The sequence below is a fragment of the Gopherus flavomarginatus genome, chromosome 2 (assembly GCF_025201925.1).
Source record: "Gopherus flavomarginatus isolate rGopFla2 chromosome 2, rGopFla2.mat.asm, whole genome shotgun sequence".
Taxonomy (NCBI): Eukaryota; Metazoa; Chordata; order Testudines; family Testudinidae; genus Gopherus; species Gopherus flavomarginatus.
This window is the reverse complement of record NC_066618.1, coordinates 6895180-6915267: the sequence shown is the minus strand read 5'-3', so window position 1 is coordinate 6915267 and position 20088 is coordinate 6895180. Positions and strand designations below refer to the sequence as shown.

Here is a 20088-nt window from a genome sequence, read left to right as displayed (position 1 = left end):
ATGGCCCCACCAAGATCTAAGCCTCCACCAGGTAGCCCAAAGCCCAGTGATAAGTGACATGTGAAAGCCAAATCCAAGATCTTCCCACTCCAAACTCATCGCACACAAACCAAACTTCCATTAGAAGGGAACCACCTTTAATCCCAGCTGAGTGGGCGGATTATCTGTGGTAACAAGGCCTAAAGCATAAAAGCTGCCAAATAAGCACCCCACAAAATGCACAGACCTAGGCACGTCTTTAAGAAATGAGAAAGTATAATTTCCATTGGACGATAGGAATGAACAGACTCCACAGGTTAGTTGACTTGTCCAGTGTAAGAGCTGGGAATTCGGCTTGGTAAGCCAGCTAATTGTCTGGTAAAATAAAATTCAGTGTCACTACAATCAAATACTGTCAAATATTAAAGCAAGAATGGTCTGACATAGGTGGCAGCCTACCTTTTCCATGGCTTCATGGTGCCATTCTCTCATTTTCTAGAACGTCATCGTTTCATATTTTTCCTCAGTGAACTCAGTTAAGGAATTTATGTGTAACAACAAAATATAAAACCCAAGTATCTAAGGCTAAGCCTATTGGAGGCCAGTCTTCTTTTTTGTTACCCTTCTAATAAGTTAGTGCTTTAAAATATTTGACCACTTATTTTTGGACTGGTCAAAGGCTCAACCCAAGTGGGAGTAGAACCCAATTCTAACTTGCAGTCCTATGCCCTACACTCACTTATTTAATCAGAATGACCATTGATGGAAAAGTCTCTTACATGTTAGGCATGACTCAACGTCTCCTGTAGAAGAGTGGGTTAGATCATGGCCAGTTTACGAAATACATTGCAAATGAGATGGTAATGGAACCTTTAACATGACTATTAATTTCCAGCAGGAGATACTGGGTTAGAGCTTAGGTTTTTCTTTTACGTAGCTCAGTAACCAACCAACTCTGCAGTGAGGATGCAGGCTAAGTCACTCAAGTGCTGACAGTCCCCCAGTGCCTTCCCACAATTCCCCTGGGGACCTAGATGGACCAACAAGTTCTCCCACAATTCCCTGGGAAAGAAAGAATACGAGAGTCGTTCAGCTTGCTACAGGACTAAAGATGTGCCCCCAGAAGTCCTAGCAACACACAAGGGAGCACAGCACCAGACCCAGGCTAACTCTGCAGTGAAGACACCCCTAATAAGGGTACTTTTGGTGCCTTTCACCTCAACAGTTTACCATGGGGCTCCATCATTTCATCTCTGGCACGCTTCTCTCCAGAGGCGGCTGCAAACACGCCATCAAACGTCAAGGGAGACAGAAGAGTTTTCACAAGAACATTGGGGCTGACCTTAATTTTCAGGTCCATGAAATCTTTAGCATCCACGCAGGAGAGACAGGAGCCCCTCCATCTCTGTACAACACAATCGGGAGTTGCTGAGTGCAGCAAAGGGCAGCAAGAAATATCCCTGGTAAATGTAGGCAAGTCCTGGTTTTTATTATTCATAATACTATTGGGAGAATGGGTGGGGCAGGGATGCTAAGAAAACAGATCCTTATATTTTTAAGCATCATGTTGGCAACCCTCCAAAACGTTCTCAAACACAGTGGTGCACTTTGGAAAACCAAGTTGGTTTTGCACTTGTGGTGCTGTGGAATCAAGGCATTTTGAGGCCAATATTCAGGCTGCTCGGGCTCGTACAGCATTTCTAGTGGAGCTGAACACCACAATGCAGAATCTTGGGTAACATAGCAATGGGTGGCATCAAAATCTCAAGATCAGCATTTCAGAAAAGTCTGGTTATTAAGGGACTTAAGCAGCCCTACAAGTACCACTAGTGGTTGGATGGATACAAGTTTGAACCATAAGAACGGCCATATTGGGTCAGACCAAAAGGTCCATCAGCCCAGTATCTTGTCTGCCGACAGTGGCCAATGCCAGGTGCCCCTGAGGGAATGAACACAACAGGTAATCATCAAGTGATCCATCCCCCGTCGCCCATTCCCAACTTCTAGCAAACAGTGACCAGGGACACCATTCTTGCCTATCTTGGCTAATTGCCATTGCTGGACCTATCCTCCATGAACTTATCTAATTCTTTTTTGAACTCTGTTATAGTCTTGGCCTTCACAACATCCTCTGACAAAGGAGTTCCACAAACTGTCTGTGCATTGTATGAAAAAAATACATACTTACTTTTTTTGTTTTAAATCTGCTGCCTATTAATTTCATTTGGTGACCCCTAGTTCTTCTGTTATAAGGAGTAACCAACACTTCTTTATTTACTTTCTCCACACCAGTCATGATTTTATAGACCTCTATTATATTTCCCCCTCACTCCCATTAGTTTTCAGCTTGCAAAAGAGACAGGACCCAATCTTATTAATCTCTTCTCATATGGAAGCCGTTCCATACCCCTCAATTTTTGTTGCCCTTTTCTGAACCTTTTCCAAGTCCAATATCTATTTTTTGAGATGGGGCGACCACAGCTGCACCATAATGGAACTTTCTAGTAATGGGTTCTGAGATGGTCTTTTCTAGTCACCACATGTTCTGAGTTTTCCACAGATGTATTTAAGACTGGTCCAGAAAGCCAATTCCAGGAGTCTTGGGAAAGGCTCTGATTTGGTCTATTGTTCTTTCTTCTTTAAACATTAAGCCACGTTTCTAGTCCATGCAACTGTGATAAGCCACATCCCAGCATTGTAATATGCTGCAGTGTCTGCATTCAGACTAGAATCCCAACAGAGATCTTTTCATCTCATGAGGAAAAAATAGGCCCAAGCCTTATTTTGGCCAATAGACACTCTGAAGCAAGCTCTTCACACCAGACTTTCACACAGCATATTGTGTTAGTGTCGGGGTGGATTTGATTTAAATCATTAGTCAAGACGACTCCATTTAATCATGGTTTTCTACATAAAAGTGCATTCTTGTTGCTTGTTATAACCTTAAAACATATTCTTCACAACTCAGAGATAGACGTAGGTTTCATTTTTAGAAGGTATACACGATACATTTTTAAACAATGATTTATTTTGAAAACTTTTCAGATTATTTACCAGAAAAATGAATTATTTGGTTATTTAATTTACCAAATGTAATTGAACCAGATAGTTCCACCTCCCAATGACTTCATGAATATCTCCAGTTCAACAGGTTAATCATTAATATTTGGAGGATTTTCTTGCCATGCTGTCATTAAGTGGTCTGGATTTTTTTCTTCAACAGCAAACATAATAATTTTAACAAAACAAGCATGTGTCCCTTGCCTCTCACATACATTTCCAGATTTTTTTCTCCTTGCCCAGATCTATCCTGCCCCCAGCAATCTTCAATTCATTGAACTTTTTGAACCTTTGCATTTTGAGAGGTAAGGGATTGACTCTGCATACACAAGTTGCAGAGGGACAATAGGGTTGAGGTCTGTTTTTTCTCACCTCTATATATTAGTTTATTTAAAAACATTTTTTCTGTTAACAAGCATGTTACCACTGGAGAGACAAATCCACAATCTGAGAACTGCAAAACTGACGGGATCTTCAAAACTGAGCACTGAGTCCCACTGAGTAGATCAAAAGATTAACCTAAATAATCGATACAGAAGCTTACGGAACCCCATAAATTGGGTCCCTAATCCATGAACTATTGGAACTCATTTACAAAACTTTTCTTAAACATTACATGAATATATTGTCTCATACTACAGAATTACAATTTATAATCCTATTCCATGATGAGATATATGAGCTATAATGTATCTATCTTTAGATATGCTTTTCGAGGAAAAAGCGTTTTATAAAAAAATCCAATATAAATAAAAAAACCCAGAGTTTTATCCAGCCTGCTTAGTGTACAATGGATTTAACGCCAGGGAAGCAGATGGGAACACAGTAAAGAAAATAAAGAGAGTAGAGAGAAAATGAAAGAAAACCCAAGACAGTCCTGATTGGCAAGAAGGGAACAGGCAAAGGATTTTGCTTTGTCATCTATTTGAATCAGTTTTTACTGTAGTTATAAGAGGAGTCTCCAATAGGAGTGTAACTTTAGCGCTCTCGTGGCTAGGATGGAGTCTGCTCTGCAAGCAGCTCTGGCCAAGAGAAGGCGCGCGCAGGAATGCAGCAGGAGAAATCCTTTCCACCCCAGGGGCACCTGTTCCAAACCCCTCAGAGTGAACACACCCACCCACTGGAAAAGTACAATGGATGTAACAAAGGGAGATATTTATTTACAGAGGGAAATCAAACAAGGAGAAATACAGGGGGAGCAGTAGAACAGGGCTGCATCCAAGCCAAGGCCCCAGGGGCCCAGTGGGAGCACAGTCTGGAAGGGCAGATGTCAAGCAATGTGTCTGCACACAGAGTTCAGGAGTCCTGAACACAGTTCCAGTCCAGTGCTGAGTCTTGGGTACTCCTGGTCGTCTTCGGTGCCAGTGAACTCTCCCCAGCAAACCCCTGGGGTGCCCTCTTCTGCCAATCTCTGCAAAGCCACACAGAGCGACCACCTCCCACTTAACTAGCTACAGCCTCCCTCCTTGTTCCCAATGCAGAGTCACAAGTCCCAGTACTCTCAGCCCCATGCAGCTCTGGGCAGCCATGAAACTGGGTCCAGCTCCGGCCTGTCCTTCTCGGGCAATTTCTCCCTGGCCCAGTGCTCCTCCTGGCTCCTGTTCTGGGGTGACCCCGATCGGCCGCCCTGTCCTTCCCAGGCTTCAGGCAGGTTCTCTGCTGCTTCCTTTGCAAGGGTCTGCAGCCCTTCTCTCTCCAGCTCCAGAGCTACCTCCTGGAGTTTCCCTCCATTCTCTCACTGCTCCCCCTCTCCTCTTAGGAAAAAGTTTTAAAGGGGCCCTGCTCTCTAAACCCCAAAGGGGTTACAGGAGATTGAAAGCCTGTTGAAGGAATTTAAGGGTCCCCTCTTGGAGTTTGTTCTAATAGAGGGGGAGGTTGTAGGGGCAGAAAGGCCTACAAAAAACATGACAACAGCAAAGCTGAGACGACTATCTATTCTGCTGATTGACATGGTCTCACTGTTTCCTTGTGCTCTCCCATTTGTCCGTATCCATGTGTTGTCTCTTGTCTTCGATTATAAACTCTTTGGGACAGGGACTGTCTTTTTGATTTGTGTTTGTACAGCACCTAACACAGTGCGGTCCTGCTCCATGACTAAGGCTGCCAGGGCTTTACATTAATATAAAAGTGAGACAGTAAAAGTGCTGAAGTCATGTGAACTCAGGAGAATCAGGTAAGTACTATTATGGACCTAGTAATAGTTAAGGAGAATTAAAGGTCAGGTTGGCAACACTTTTCTTGATCTTGACCTATCAAGTTTGGTAAATCTAGGAGAGAGATGCTAGGAAGGTTAGCATTGCCTAGAGCTGGTCCCAAGAGTGGGCAGTATTTTCTGGTTTCAGAGTAGCAGCTGTGTTAGTCTGTATCTGCAAAAAGAACAGGAGCACTCATGGCACCTTAGAGACTAACAAATTTATTTGAGCATAAGCTTTCGTGGACTAAAACCCACTTCATTGGATGCATAGAATGGAAGACACAGAAAGAAGATATTTATACGTACAGAGAACATTTTCTGCAGTGTCAAAAGCACTTTCTTTTCAAGTGTGATGCATCAAACCCCAGAGAGATGATCGGTTTTCAGATTTGTCCTCCCCAACACCACCAGAAATGGGGGAGAGGAGGGAAGCCACAAAAACCACGTGTTTATTTTGATTTGACCAAAAGAAAAAAAAAAGTTTTGAAAAACCCAAATGTTTTCTGCAGGAGCATTTGTATTATTTGAACAGGCTTCCTTCCAAAAAAAAAAAAAAAAAAAAAAAAAAAAAAAAAAAAAAGCTAAGGGGCAAAATTATGATAACTAACTGAGCTACTTCTATCCCCTTCAATGCATAAGTGAAATCCTGGGCCCACTGACAAAAACTCCAATGGTCTTAAAAGAGGCAGAATCCTGGGCTCTAGGAGTCTAATGAGGAAGTTACAGATCCCGGGGGTAGGGGGAAGAGGGTCAAGAGCAGTAAATCAGCAGGACTATATGGCGCTTAGTCAGTGGTTTCAACACCAGTGACACATAAGCAGAGTATGTGGGGGAAGCACAACCAGTCCAAGTTGGCAGCATCTCTCTCACTTTGCATGGAGCTAAACAGGCAACAATGGAATCTGAAATGTCTAGTTATGGAGTTATTGGATGAAATCCTCTCAGGCTGATCGTTCCCCTCTATTCGACATTGGTGAGGCCTCATCTGGAGTACTGTGTCCAGTTTTGGACCTCACACACCAAGAAGGATGTGGAAAATTGGAAAGAGTCCAACGGAGGGCAACAAAAATGATTAGGGGGCTGGAGCACATGACTTATGAGGAGAGGCTGAGGGAACTGGGATTGTTTAATCTGCAGAAGAGAAGAATGAGGGGGGATTTAAACAGCTGCTTTCAACTACCTGAAAGGGGGTTCCAAAGAGGATGGATTTAGACTGTTCTCAGTGGTTCCTGATGACAGAACAAGGAGCAATGGTCTCAAGTTGCAGTGGGGGAGGTTTAGGCTGGATATTAGGAAACACTATTTCACTAGGGGGGTGGTGAAGCACTGGAATGTGTTACCTAGGGAAGTGAATCTCCTTCTTAAGAGGTTTTTTAAGGTCAAGGTTGACAAAGCCCTGGCTGGGATGATTTAGTTGGGGATTGGTCCTGCTTTGAGCAGGGGGTTGGACTAGATGACCTCCTAAAGTCCCTTCCAACTCTGATATTCTATGAACCCCAGTACACAACAACTTCTACGGGTTCACTGCATGGACCACGGACCTCTGACACTCCCCAGGACTTGAGAAATAGTAGGCAGGTCAGAAGAGCAGGAGATCACAGCAACTGCCATGATTGCTCATGGACTGCAGCTGGGGTTGTCAACATTGTATTTCAAAAATAACGGACTTTTTTCTGAACACCCTTATGGGTGAGGAGTACCCTGTACCCAAAGGTGCCACGGGTGGGGTGCCCAGTACCAGAGGGGGTGGGGAGTACTAGCCATGTGGAAATTGAGGAAACCTTCTACTCCATGCAGCAGTCAGGCAGTCTTGGCTACTGGGACCCAGCTCCCTGCCCACCTGGCTCCTCACCTGCACAGGGGAAGTGAACAGGGCAGCACTACAGGGCCCAGGAGGGGAGTGGAAAGATGCACCCGGGAGTACTGACCCCCTGCTGGGCAGGTCCCCCTCCTGACTATAGCCCTCGAGTATGGCCCGGTCTGCTTTCCCTGCACCAGCTCTGTCTGGCAGGGTAAGTGGATCGGGCTGCATGCCCTGGAGCTGCACTGAAGGGCCAGTTCTCAGGAAGGGGCTATCTGGCAGAGGGCTCGGTACTCCTGGGGTGTTGTCTTCTGTTCCCCACTCACAGAGTGCCCACCAACATCCCCAGTAGAGGAGCATAACTGCTAGTTGGTGGCTGCTGTGGCAGGCAGGGAACATGGCGGGCAGGGCAGGGCGCCTGGTCCTGTCAGCTGAGACCACCAGCACAGAGCCCTGTCCATTTCCCCTGCCGGACAGAGCCCGGTCCCGACTCCAACCTTTCAGCATGGCCCCATCAGGTCTCCGTGCCCCCTGCAATAAACTTATCTCACACACCTGGGGGTGGGGGTGCCCCATAGTTTGAGAACCACTGCCCTATAGGTACATTGGTTCAGTAAGTCACAGGACCGATTCTGCATTGTACAATTAGACAGTGCAGTAAACTTTATATCCTTGGACACTATGTAATAATAAGACTGACTTTACATCAGGATAATAGTTTTAATATATTGAAATACAGGATAAAAGGCATCCGGTGAGGATTTAGTACAGGAAAAGCAATTTTCTATTTAAATAAGTGACATCCCTTGTAATACAGGACTGTTGACAACCCTAGAGCCTGCAGTCCACCTGCCCGGATACCAGGGTCGAGCTTTTGTGTTGGACAGTGGAAGGAGAGGATTCCAACCCCCCTCGAGCCAGGCCTGCTCCCCATCTGGTCCCTACACAAAATTTGCCTGCGCTGCTCTTGCTGAGGGAACTAGGATCTCAGCGTAGCCTTTGAAAGCAACATCTGTTCTCAAAGGCTGGAGAGAGGCAGAGCGTCTGGGCCAGAGCCAGAGCCCGCTGAAGTTGGTTGAAAGTCTTTCCATAAACAAGATGCTTTGGATCAGTCCCTGAACGACTTCTCTCCAAAGAATGAAGCCTGTGAACTGCAGATGGGCGAGAACTTCCCCTGGGTGCCACGGAAAGCAATTCAGAGCAGTTAAGCCTATTACAACAGTGGCCCGTCTCCCCTGCGCCTCACGCTATATCTTGGCTTCTCTCCTGTCCTTAAAAGGAAGGCAGGTAAGATGAGCACGAACCTTAGCAGCAGCAGCAAGTGCCAGTCAGGTGCCAGCAATCTGTGAGGCAGTGGTCTCTGCTGCCCATCAAACCCCACCAGTGACCCATGGAGGGGCTGCTAATCCACCTACCCTGAACTGCCTTCTTCCCACAGCTCTATCTCATCTCTCCGCTGTTCGTTCCTGCTATAGCAGGGCTGGCCAAACTGGCTGACAAGCCACATGCGGTTATTTTACAGTTAAAAGTGCAACTCACGGCACCCCCGCCCCCAATTCTCCACCTACCAAGCTACAGGGGGAATGGGGGAGCTCGGGACACCTGCCTTGCAGTGGGGTGGTGGGCTAGCGGCTTCTACCCCGTGGGGAGTAGGGTCTGAGGGCTTCTGCCCAGCAGGGCACAGCTGCCAGGGCTTGGGACTTCAGCAGGAGTGCGGCTGAAGCCATGACCCACAAGACTGCCGTATGTAAGTTTGGCCAGCCCTATGCTATAGCTCCAGAGCATTGAGTCCATGACACAGAACTGTGCTACTTAAGATACTTATATGGCACCCATCACCATTGCATCCCCGTGCTTCATAACACGGAGTATTTATCCTCACTACCCCACTGTGAGGCAGACAGGGAATGCAGACCCCAAGAATAAGAAATCTGCCCAAGGTCCTGCAGGAAGCCTGTGGCATGAACGTGAACCCAAGTCCTAGGCTAGTGTCTCAACCACTGGGCCATCCACCCTCTGCTATGTGTCAGACCTCTAAACTCATCAGCACGGGAACGAGCCACTTAGTACAGGACTAGTAACACCGATCCCCTTCTTGTCCAGAGAAGAATTAGACCACCCTCCATTTGGACGAGAGCTCACCAGGTGTCTATACAGCACCTAGCACAACAGGCCACTTTGGGGTTTTGAGGAGACCTCAGAGCTACTGGACTGCAAATAAAGTCAATGCAATCGAGCAAGACAGTTTACCCACAGTCAGCATTTGGAGAGGCTTTTAAGATACCAAAGTCCACCTGCATTCCAAAATGCTCCAGCCGAGCTTGCAATCACACCAGGCTAGTCTAAAACTCTGCAGTGAACTCATCAGGAGAATGACAGCAATTGTGCCATTTGCAGAGCACCCAGGCATGCTCTTCCACCGTGACTAATAAGCCTGGTATGTTTTTTTGCTCAGCCAGGGAGGCTCCAAACCTGAGCTGCACGCAGAGTTCTGAATCTGGCTTCACCAAGCTACTGATCCCAGGTAAAATTGGTGCTTCCTGCCTTGTCCGGGTCTGTCTCATTCGATACAGGAACAAGTTCCCACACAAACAGGCTCCAATCTGCTGAGGAAAGGTGGCTCCAGCTAGATTCTCCCCCTTCCTTTTGCCAGGGTCATCTTGCGTTTCTCCTAAGAGATCTCAAGGCTCCTATTTTAACCTTGGGACACTGCTGAGGATCAATTCTCTCTCAGTGCTTCTATATCTCACATTCACCAGTAGCACCAATATCCACCCCATTCCCCCCACGCCCCTAATTAAGACACCTTGAGCCTTCCCTCCCCTTGATAAGAAAGCAGAATGCCCATAAACGCCGCCTGTGGCAGACAGATACTCCCAGAAAATGCACTGAATTCTACCACCACGGGCACAATTGAAGGGCTCTCCACTTCAAAAAGTTTTCAGCTGCATTGTACCGTATCTATTTAATCTGGGGAGAGTAGCCTTAAACACTCCCTCATGCAATCTGGCCATTTAAGGTCAAGCGTAGCCAGCTTCAACGTGCACACTGGTGGCTAAAATAACTTACTTTACATAAGATGAACAATCATGTTTTCCTTGGGCTGCTGCGGCTTCAGTTCCTCTGGGCTTCTGAGCGCTGAACTACCAGTCTCTCTGATCACCACACCCACAGCTCCCTTCCTCCCTCCCACAGCAAGTTGCCTACTTGGCTGAAACAGAGATCCAGGCCTGTGCACTGGGCGAGAGACACAGGGCCCAGAGATAGAATTACCAAACCCTCCAAGGGAAGCTAGGCATTGGCTGCTCATTACCTTTGTTCTTCAGTTGCTTAGAAACAACCCCCCCCCTGTCGCTTCAATCCAATGGGTCAATTACTGTTACACGCATGTTAGAAGCATGTAAAATAGAAGTAGGATTTAAAGGGAAAGTCATGGAATGAATTCCTCTCCATTAGGTTACATCCCCAGAATCACCACATCCAATATCTCCCCAGCAAGGTATTGCTCCCTCCTCCTGTGTATTTCGGGGCTTTCCATGAGCCTCCACCAGCTGGGTTCCTTGCATCATTTACCTTGTGCTGCAATTTTCACACTTGCCTGGCTTATGCTGTTAAGAACAGCATGAGAGTCAGATCAAAGCACTGGAAAACAGGAGAGCCACTGCTACTCAAAACACACAGTGCACATAGCATGTTTAGCGTGCAAACGACTATAGATATGTGTGTTCCCCACTGCAGCACAGAAGCCACTACACTTTCATGCGGTCACAGGCAAGGGAAGATGTTTTTAACCACACCTCCTCACCCCACCAGCCACCTGCCTCCAGCTGCCCTTCAACCTACCAGAGCCCTCTGCCCAAAAGCCCTTCAGCTTTTCTAATCAATCCACCCATAATTAACAAATCCCTGCAATCCTGCAGCAAGCCTACCCCATGAGTGCTGCTAAACAAAGCCCCGCACTGTCCCAGCCTGCTTCAGGGAGCGCCGGAGAGCAGGAACAAAGCCACATTCTCTGATTCCCCAGACGCACCGACACTACAATTCACTGGCTTTCCTCCCCAGCTGGACAATTTTGAGGAGCTTTACACGCTGCAGGAACTTACTAGCGCAGGAGGTTCAGGGCGCATCAGGCCATCGCTCAGAGGATGCTCACTGCACAAAGGAGAGCAGAGGGGTGTCCAGGCTGGGGGAGCTTTTGTTGAGAGTGATTTATTACACTGACTTTCTCCCTGCATCCCTGGAATTCCATGGCCCTTTTCAGCATGGCACCTGCACCATAATTCACTGGCCACTTCAGCAAGGGTGACTTGCCCAGCTCGGCTGTGCAGCAAGCCAGTCCAAACAAGGCATGCAGGTATATACACAGCAGGGAACAATCCTATACAACAAAATAGGCCCCTTCTCTTTTCCAGCCTCTTAGGTCCTTAATGTCACCCTCAGATTTGATCCATAAGCTTATGGCAAGATGAAGCGGCTTGTGGTTCAATGTAGGCTCCAAACCAAGAAATCTAGGTCTTATTCTTGGCTCTGCCATGTTTCCTGTTAAGTGACTTGACCAAGGTTACATCTGTGCCTCAGTTTTCCATCTTTAAAATGGGGAGAACACTCCTAATTAAAAGGTGGATAAAGAGATTTTGCTGCAAGGTGCAATGGGCCGACAGGGTATCATAAGCAGCATGGCTCTTCTTAGATGGAAACTTGTTTCCTGTTTTCACTTGCTCAGGAAGTCCAAGGCTGGAGCGTAGGGAGCTACATTTGCCTTGGACCAACTTCTAGGAGCTGCTTTTGAAACATTCAACTGACCTTTTTGGTCCGCGGCTTGAAGATAAATCACTTTCCCTGGTGGTACACCACAGAGCAGAAGTCGTCTTTCTGGTACACAGCACAAGGGGTTGCTTTATTTACAGGGCTGTTGTGTTCCATGCTCCATGTATAATCACATTTCTCTCAGGCAGGGCTGGGCGGGGATCTGAACCCAACAGAAACCAATCTAAACTTCCAAGAGCAGAGCCAGCTGGTACTTTTAATCAGAGAATCTCAAAGCTCACAGCATTAGCATGCCCCACCACTAGGGGGGCCGCCAACTGTCTAATGGCACAAACCCAAACATCCTTGCCCTGCCCCCTTCCTCAAGGCCCCGTCCCTTCTTTGAGGTCCTGTCCTCGCTCGGTCCCCACCCTCACTCACTTTCACCAGGTTGGGGCAGGGGGTTGCGGTGCAGGAGGAGTGCGGGCTCTGGGCTGGGACAAGGGGTTGGGATGTGGTGGCGCTTACCTCGGGGGGGCTTGCGAAAGTACCTGCACATCCCTCTGGCAGTGGCTCCAAGGCGGGGGGGAGGGAGCTCCACCCCATACCCCTGCCTGCAGGCACTACCCCCGCAGGTCCCAATTGGCCAATGGGAGCTGTGGAGTTGGCGCTTGGGGCAGGGGCAGTGCACAGATACCCCCGACCCTCCCTTTCTCAGAGGCTACAGGGATAGTGCCGTTGCTGGCTGCTTCCAGGTGTGGAGCGGAGCGAGGGCAGGCAGAAGCCTGCCTTAGCCCCGCTGTATCGCCGGACAGTTGGTGCCCGGTTTGGCTGCAGTAGCGTCTGGGAGATAGGGCCTGATTCTGGGAGACTCCCGGGGAAACCAGGAGGGTTGGCAACCCTACCCACCACACCCCCTAGGCCCCAGGGGAATCATTCTCCGCTACTTTACAAGCAGATGTTAGGAACACCCATTCTCTTCAGAGCTCAATGAACTTTGGACTCATCCAGTGCGCTAAGTGCCTCAATAAACACATGGGTGCAGCCAAAATACCTGCAGGTGCACACTTCCAAAACAATCAGGCTACAGCCAATCTCAGTTCTCATTTTCAAAGGGAACCAGCAAAAACACCTTAAAAAGAATAGCCTGGAAGCTTAAACTCATAACTCCGCTAGACACTAAAAATCATGGACTGTTTAGAGATACTGATTTATGGCTTATTACAAACAAACAATCTAACAGCCCGTCCCCACCAAGCTGCCTTCCCCCTCCCCCCTATCACTGGCAAGGGTGTTAATAGGCCACTTCCTCTTGAATGGTCCCGTGAAATGTGTTAACCACTTATGCAAAAGAATCTGTTCCACCCTGTACTGAGCTGTGATGCTGTGGGTAGGTTTACACTGCAGTTAGGCACCTGCCACTGACTCGGGCTAAGGGGCTTTTTAATTTCAGCATAGACCAGACCTGCACAACTCGTAAAGCGGTGAGGGCCATATTACTCCAAAGAAAACAGCTGAGGGCTGAACCCTCCTGCCAGCACCGCCCAGCCCCCCCAAAACACAACCGCCTCCAGCGCTGCCCGCCCTGCGAAAACATCCCCCCCCCACACACACACGCCACCCAGCCCCGCTCCCCCCCCGACCCCCAAGCACCTCCCACCCTGCGGAAACAAACCCTTCTTCCCCAGGGCCGCCCTGCCGAAACAGCAGTATTGAACCTTGGTAATATGTTATAGCGGGCCTCTAAGGTAGTATAATTAAGGTAAAAGAAATGGCTTTTTGCTAGAAGTAGAATAAGCTCTTTCCCCGCACTTTGTAGTCAAGTGCCCCGTTGAATGAATGAGGAAGGCAGCACCTCCAGACAGCTGCAACCCTTGGAGAGGGGATGGGAGCCAGACCAGCTCAGTAGAACGGGTCAGCCAGGGACTGGTAGCTTGTCTCCTCAGCCCTCTACAGCCAACTCGCCTCCCAACCTCTGCCACCACTTCGCCCCCCCACCGCCCGCTCAGCCTCCCTCTCTCACCTGCGGGCCGCACAGTGGCCCATATGTTGTGCAGGCATGGCATAGACAGAGACATTTGGGCTGGGGTTCCGGGACTCTCTCCCCTCGCAGGGTCCTAAAGCCCAGATTCCTGCCTGAGCCTGAATGTCTACACCACAGTTAAACAGCCCCCCAGCCCAAGCCAGCTGGATGACTAATTACAAAGTGGACATAACCTGGGAGTACATTTCCCAGCCCTGAAGAAGACCAACAGAAGTTGGTCCAATAAAAAAAAAAAAAAAAAAAAGTTCTCACCCACCTGGTCTCTAACATCTGGGACACTGGTGCTGGAACAGAGGGTGAGGGGGCCATGGCCCAGGCCCTCCCTCTTTTTGAAAAGGGATGGGCCTGTCCTGTCCATTTTTCTCCACAGCAGACCCTGCTCCCTTCCCCACTTCTTCCCCGCTGAGGCCCCAGCCCCTCCTCAGCCCAGCCAGCAGCTGGTGGAACCTGTGCAGTTGTGGGAGCCATGAGGACCCTCTGCCTGCCTGTGGTGTGGGGGGCCTGAGAGCAGCTCCCAGCCCGTGTCCTCATCACCCAGGGCGGATGGAGGGTCTGCACCACGGCTCCCCACAGCTGCTCGCATGGCTCTTACCATAGCCAGGCTGCAGCTCTGAGCCCCTATCCTCTAGCCAGAGCCGGGTCAGGGCAAGAACCATGTGAAGAGCTGCAGGGAGCCTGGGTCCCTCCATGTGCCCTGGGCAGTGGGCCGGGGGGGCGGTAGAGAGACAGGGGGCTGCTCTTGCACCCCACCACCACCTAGGGCAGGAGGCAGGGCCTCCAAGGGAAGAGGAGGGGTGTTGGGGAATGAGGAGGGGGGCCCCTGACCCCCCACTTTTGGAAAGGCTCTGCCACCCCTGCTCTGGGACCAGCACTGCTACAACACTGCATCCAAAATGAATACGACATTCTGATGTTCCAAATGGAAAACAAACAAAAACTACTTCTCAGCAACATACAGATGTCCATCATTCCTGAACAGCTCATGCAGGAAGTTGATGGCACAGCCAGAAATAGACCCCAGACATTCGGATTTGACCTGGTCCTGTCTTTCAGCCATGAGACTCACCATCCACCCTGTACGACTGGCCATGGCAGACAGTCACCACCATGACACAACACTAATTCCTAGTACCCTCCCATTAGTTCTCAGCGGTGCCTTTACTCCCACTGTCCACCTCCCTTTCTTCCCCAGGCCTGGTTTCACTCCTCTACCACTCACTCCCCACACATCACCACGCCACAGTTACACAAGCTTTGCACCCACCCATCCTCCCAGGTCTTCAGCCATTCCTGGATTTGAAGACTCCAGGATGAAGGATTTAATGTCGTCCTCACTCCAGGCCTGTACTCTGGTATCGTGGATAAGGCCCTGGCCTGTGTCCTATCCCTGGTTCTGCCACTAGCCTGCTGTGTCACCTTGGCAAAGTCCCTTAACTTCTCTGCCTCTGCTTCCCCTCCCACCTTTTCTAGCTAATCTCTTCAGTGTCTCCTGCTATATGTACATTCATTTCCTAGCACAACAGCACTCTGCAATCTCAGTTGCAGTCTCTAGTCATAATACAAGTAGCTACCAGGCTCCCCTCCTCGCCCAGCCAGATGGGAGTGCAGGAAAACAGGGAGATCCTTGCTAAAATGCCGCCTAGTTCTGAATCCTTTTCTATCAAGGCCTTTGGAGCAGCACATTTGCCTGGAACATCTCCTGCCTATCAAAGGGCATCCCAGGGTACCCAGCCTTCAAGGCACCTTGCTGCACCTGCCTTAAGTGCGGGGAAGTGTTACCTGTAGCTGCCAGGGCTCAGCTCTCTGGCTCTCCCAGCCTCCTGAAGCATAAGCACCCTCCACTTAGCCTAGCAGGCTTTGCTGTCCCTCAGGAAGGCCAGATACAGGGACTGGAGTGTGCTTGGGTCCTCCCAGCACCTCCCTGTGGTGTCCAGCCCCTTATCCACTGGGCACAGAATTATCAGGCTTGTGGTTCCCCAAGGAACAGGACACCGCAGCCTACACACCTTAGCACACAGCTCCGCACGCAGTACTTTGAGCTGTTTATAGAGAAAGGAAGAGGAAGTTTATTCAACAAAGAACAGATTCATACGATTGCAAACAAATACTTGGAACAAAGGAAAGGTTTGAAAGAGCAAATTCACAACACGGGCTAGAGCTCAAACTCAGCTAAGATGACGCCTGGTTGTCTAATAAGGCTCTGCTTACCCCCAAGTCCTCCTTCACAGTGTCTTTCCCCCAGAATGGCTAAGACCCTGGTTTTGTGAGGCCAAGCCCCCTGGCAGCTTGCTTCTCCCTGACAGATGGCCACTGCCCAGGTTTCTTTCTGCACCCTCAGAGGTATCAGCTGAGAGCTTTCGTCTCCTCCCTTCTGCCCTCAGGCTGTTTACCTCTTCTGGCTAGTTTTCCTTTTCAAGTCTCCACAAGCTGTAAATTAGCATTTGACTTCATATGCTAATAGACTTCTATTGTAGGACACACAATACACAACCTTCCAGATGAGGGTCTCCCACCTCTGGTCAAGAGAAGTCTGTCTCAAATCATGGTACCTTGAACTACAAGGCCTTTAGCATATACATTTCCTACCCACATCTTAGGCATTCTCCACATATACATTTTGCAAAGACTACGCTGACCGGTGCGCTGAAAACCTACCTGACACTCTTTGGTGAGCTAACACCCACCGGATCCCTGTACCTCATATGCCCCTCACCAGTTGGCATCAAGGAGGTCCTTGGGTCACAAAGGCATTTACAGCTCTAGAAACATGGGATGGCCTCTGAGCTTGACAGCAGGTAATGGAAAATCTGATCCAACTGCCACATGTTCATGATTTTAGCAACGGACACCACAGGCCAGAACCTCCAAGGGAACTAGTCTGATTTGCATCCGCTCAGGATGTGGCTCTGTGGCCCCAAAGAGGGTTTTCGGTAATGACGGAATTATTTTCCCCTCCATCTCCAGTTGGGGCTTTAAGGAAGTTGGTTTATAGCTCAAGTTCCTCTGTTCTGTAGGAGTGTAGAAACTCATTCTTCTCTGCCCTGGGACAGGGGGAGGGAGGGAGAAAGAGGTGTCAAGGCGGCTGGTGACGTGCTGAGTCAGCACCAGAGGGAGTGGTTTGCAGACAATCCAGGGGCAGCGCCAACTTATCTTACAGAAACTGTTGGTTATTTTAAGTTTTAGTTCGGGGTGATTTATTGGTTTCTAGGAATAACCTTCCCTTAAGACAATGCATCACTGCTTCAGCTGAAGGCAGCACTGAAGTCTAGAGCTGTACAGAGCCATCCCCAGCAGCTCACACTTGGGATTACCTCAGTGCATTCACAAAGCCTCAGCCCTGCTCAGGTCACAACAATGGAGAAGCCTTGCCGCTCCTCACTATAAGTAACGTTTCATCATCCACCCTTCCCAGGGCCGGTGCTTCCACTAGGCGATCCTAGGCGGTCGCCTACGGTGGCAGGATTTCGGGGGCGCCATCTTGCTGCCCTCGGTGGAAATTTGGTGGTGGTGGTGGGAGTCCTTCTGCTCCAGGTCTTTGGCGAAAATTCGGTGGCGGGTCTTTCACTTGCTCCGGGACCCACCACCGTAGTGTCCCAAAGACTAGAAGCGGAAGGACCCCTACCGCCGAATGCTCAGAGGAGGAATGTTGCTGCCTAGGGTGGCAAAAAACATGGCGCCGCTCCTGACTCTTCCTTCCAGAATGCTTCTGAAGAATGAGGGGTGTCCCCGGAGTATCTAGGGATGGGGGAGAAGAGATGTCATTCCCGTGTCAGATTATGAATCCTGCCTGGTTAGTGTAATAACCCATGCCAAGAAGCTTATGCGAAATAATGCATACTGGAAAAAACAATCCCCACTATACGGACAGAATGATGGGGTCTAAATTAGCTGTTACCACTCAAGAAAGATCTTGGAGTCATTGTGGATAGTTCTCTGAAAACATCCACTCAATGTGCAGCAGCAGTCAAAAAAGTAAACAATGTTAGGAACCATTAGGAAAGGGATAGATAATAAGACAGTAAATATCATATTGCCACTATATAAATCCACAGTACACCCACATCTTGAATGCAGTGTGCAGTTCCGGTCATTCCCGTCTCAAAAAGCCATAGTAGAATTAGAAGAGATGTAGAGAAGGGCAACAAAAATTATAGGGTCACAGAATAGCTTCCCTATGCAGAGAAGCTAAAGAGACTAGGAGTGTTCAGCTTGGAAAAGAGACGACTAAGGAGGGATATGATAGAGGTCTATAAAATCATGACTGATGGGGAGAAAATATTATTTACCCCTTCTCATAATACAAGGACCAGAGATCACCAAATTAAATTAATAGGCAGCAGGTTTAAAACAAACATAAGGCAGTACTTCACACAAAACAGGGTCAACCTGTGGAACTCATTGCCAGGGGATGTTGTGAAAGCCAAAAGTACAGTGGGTTCAAAAAAACTAGATAAGTTTATGAAGGATAGATCCATGAATGGCTATTAGCCAGGATGGTCAGGGACAACCCCATGCTCTGGGTGTTCCTAAGCCTCTGACTACCAGCCAGATGCTGTGACTGGATGACAGGGGATGGATCACTTGATAATTGCCCTGTTCTGTTCATTCCCTCGTACCAGCTACTGCTGAAGACAGGATACTAGGCTAGATGGACCATTGGTTTCATCCAATCTGGCTATTCTTACGCTACTGCCTCCAAGCGAATGGAGTTTGCTTTTAGATCCAGGTGTCTCAGGTTCAGTTCCCACAGAGGACCTGCCAGGTGCATTGTTACATTAGCAGAACCTTAGTGCACACCACAGTTCAATAATACTGTATTTAAGAAGACAGGGATGAACTCATTCAAAGAAAACTAACCCACACCTTGGTCCAATGTTTTTTTCCAAATGAGCTACCTCCTAGCCTTGCTGAAATGTATCTCAGGAGGTTAGGCTAAGTCCCAGTGCTTCCCTGTGTTTTTAATCAGCCAGTGCATTCTGGTTCATCTCTCATTTGAAGCAGCCCCAGAATGATGTGGCTTTGAAGACAGCAGTTCTCAGGGGACTTGAGATCCCAAGCCAGACCTTCTCCTTCACAAATGGAATCAGATCTCAGAAATACGTGCAAAGGAAAGGGGAATTATCGAAGCCCCTAAAGTTGTTTACTTGTATTCCTGTTTTATGCAAACCTCTCTGTCCTGCCCTTGACAAAGAAGAAGTAGTTCTTCCGCTCTACTCCACACTGATTAGGCCTCAGCTGGAGAATTGTGTCCAGTTCTAGGCACCACATTTCAGGAAAGATGTGGATAAATTGGAGAAAGTCCAGAGAAGACCCACAAAAAATGGTCTAGAAAACATGTCCTTTGAGGGAAGACTGAAAAAATTGAGTTTCTTTAGTCTGGAGAAGAGAAGACTGAGAGGGGACATGATAACAGTTTTCAAGTACATAAAAGGTTGTTACAAGGAAGAGGGAGAAAAATGGTTCTCCTTAACTTCTGGGTATAGGAAAAGAAGCAATGGTCTTAAATTGCAGCCAGGGCGGCTTAGGTTGGACATTAGGGAAAACTTCCTGACTGTCAGGTGGTTAAGCACTGGAATAAATTGCTTAAGGAGGTTGTAGAATCTCCATCTTTGGGGATTTTTAAGAGCAGGTTGGACAAACACCTGCCAAGGATGGTCTAGATAATACTTAGTCTCTCCTTGAGTGCAGGGGACTGGATTAGATGACTTCTCAAGGTCCCTTCCAGTTCTATAAAGGGATGTGCTGTGAATTTCCTATCGCAACCTGAAGCCAAGCCAAGCAAAGCTTAAGTGCGAACTGATCATGAGCCAAGTATGAGGAAAAGCTCCTCATAACATCAGTCAACTGGGGGATGCATTTGCACAAGTCAAGTCATGTTCTAGGATGCTGACAGAATTTGATGAGTTTGATCCTAATGAAGGAGCAAAATTTGGTAGTTTTCATTGGGTTCAGGAGATTATTTTTAGTTCATTCAAATGCAACCCTTGTGAGATTTAAGGTGAGACAGGAGGACAGACTCCAGTGAACTGAAACAGCAGTTTTCCAGGACTGGAATTGCTACCTGGCAGAATATAATCCAGAGCATAGGTAAATCAAATCAATAACAGATCTATAGATCCCAGGGCCAGAAGGGACCATTGTGATCATCTAGTCTGACCTCCTGTAGGATGCCGGCCAGAGAACTTCCCCCAAACAGTTCCTAGAGCCCATCATTTAGAAAAACATCTAGTCTTGATTTTAAAATGGTCAGTGATGGCAAATCTA

The 20088-nt window shown here is 48.3% G+C and overlaps 1 protein-coding gene across 4 annotated transcripts in view; it reads right to left on the bottom strand.

The window, feature by feature from the left end:
- The window catches only part of ALS2CL (ALS2 C-terminal like), a 64988-nt gene that overhangs the window by 43041 nt on the left and 1859 nt on the right, over nt 1-20088 (bottom strand). The window contains exon 1 of one of the 4 annotated variants that reach the window (XM_050942475.1): nt 16480-16808. The exons of 2 other annotated variants lie outside the window; for them this stretch is intronic. The gene's annotated coding sequence lies outside the window, so the exon portion shown is untranslated. Of the gene's footprint in view, nt 1-10103; nt 10184-16479; nt 16809-20088 lie in introns of those variants that run through there. One more of the 4 variants, XM_050942474.1, reaches the window with a different exon arrangement.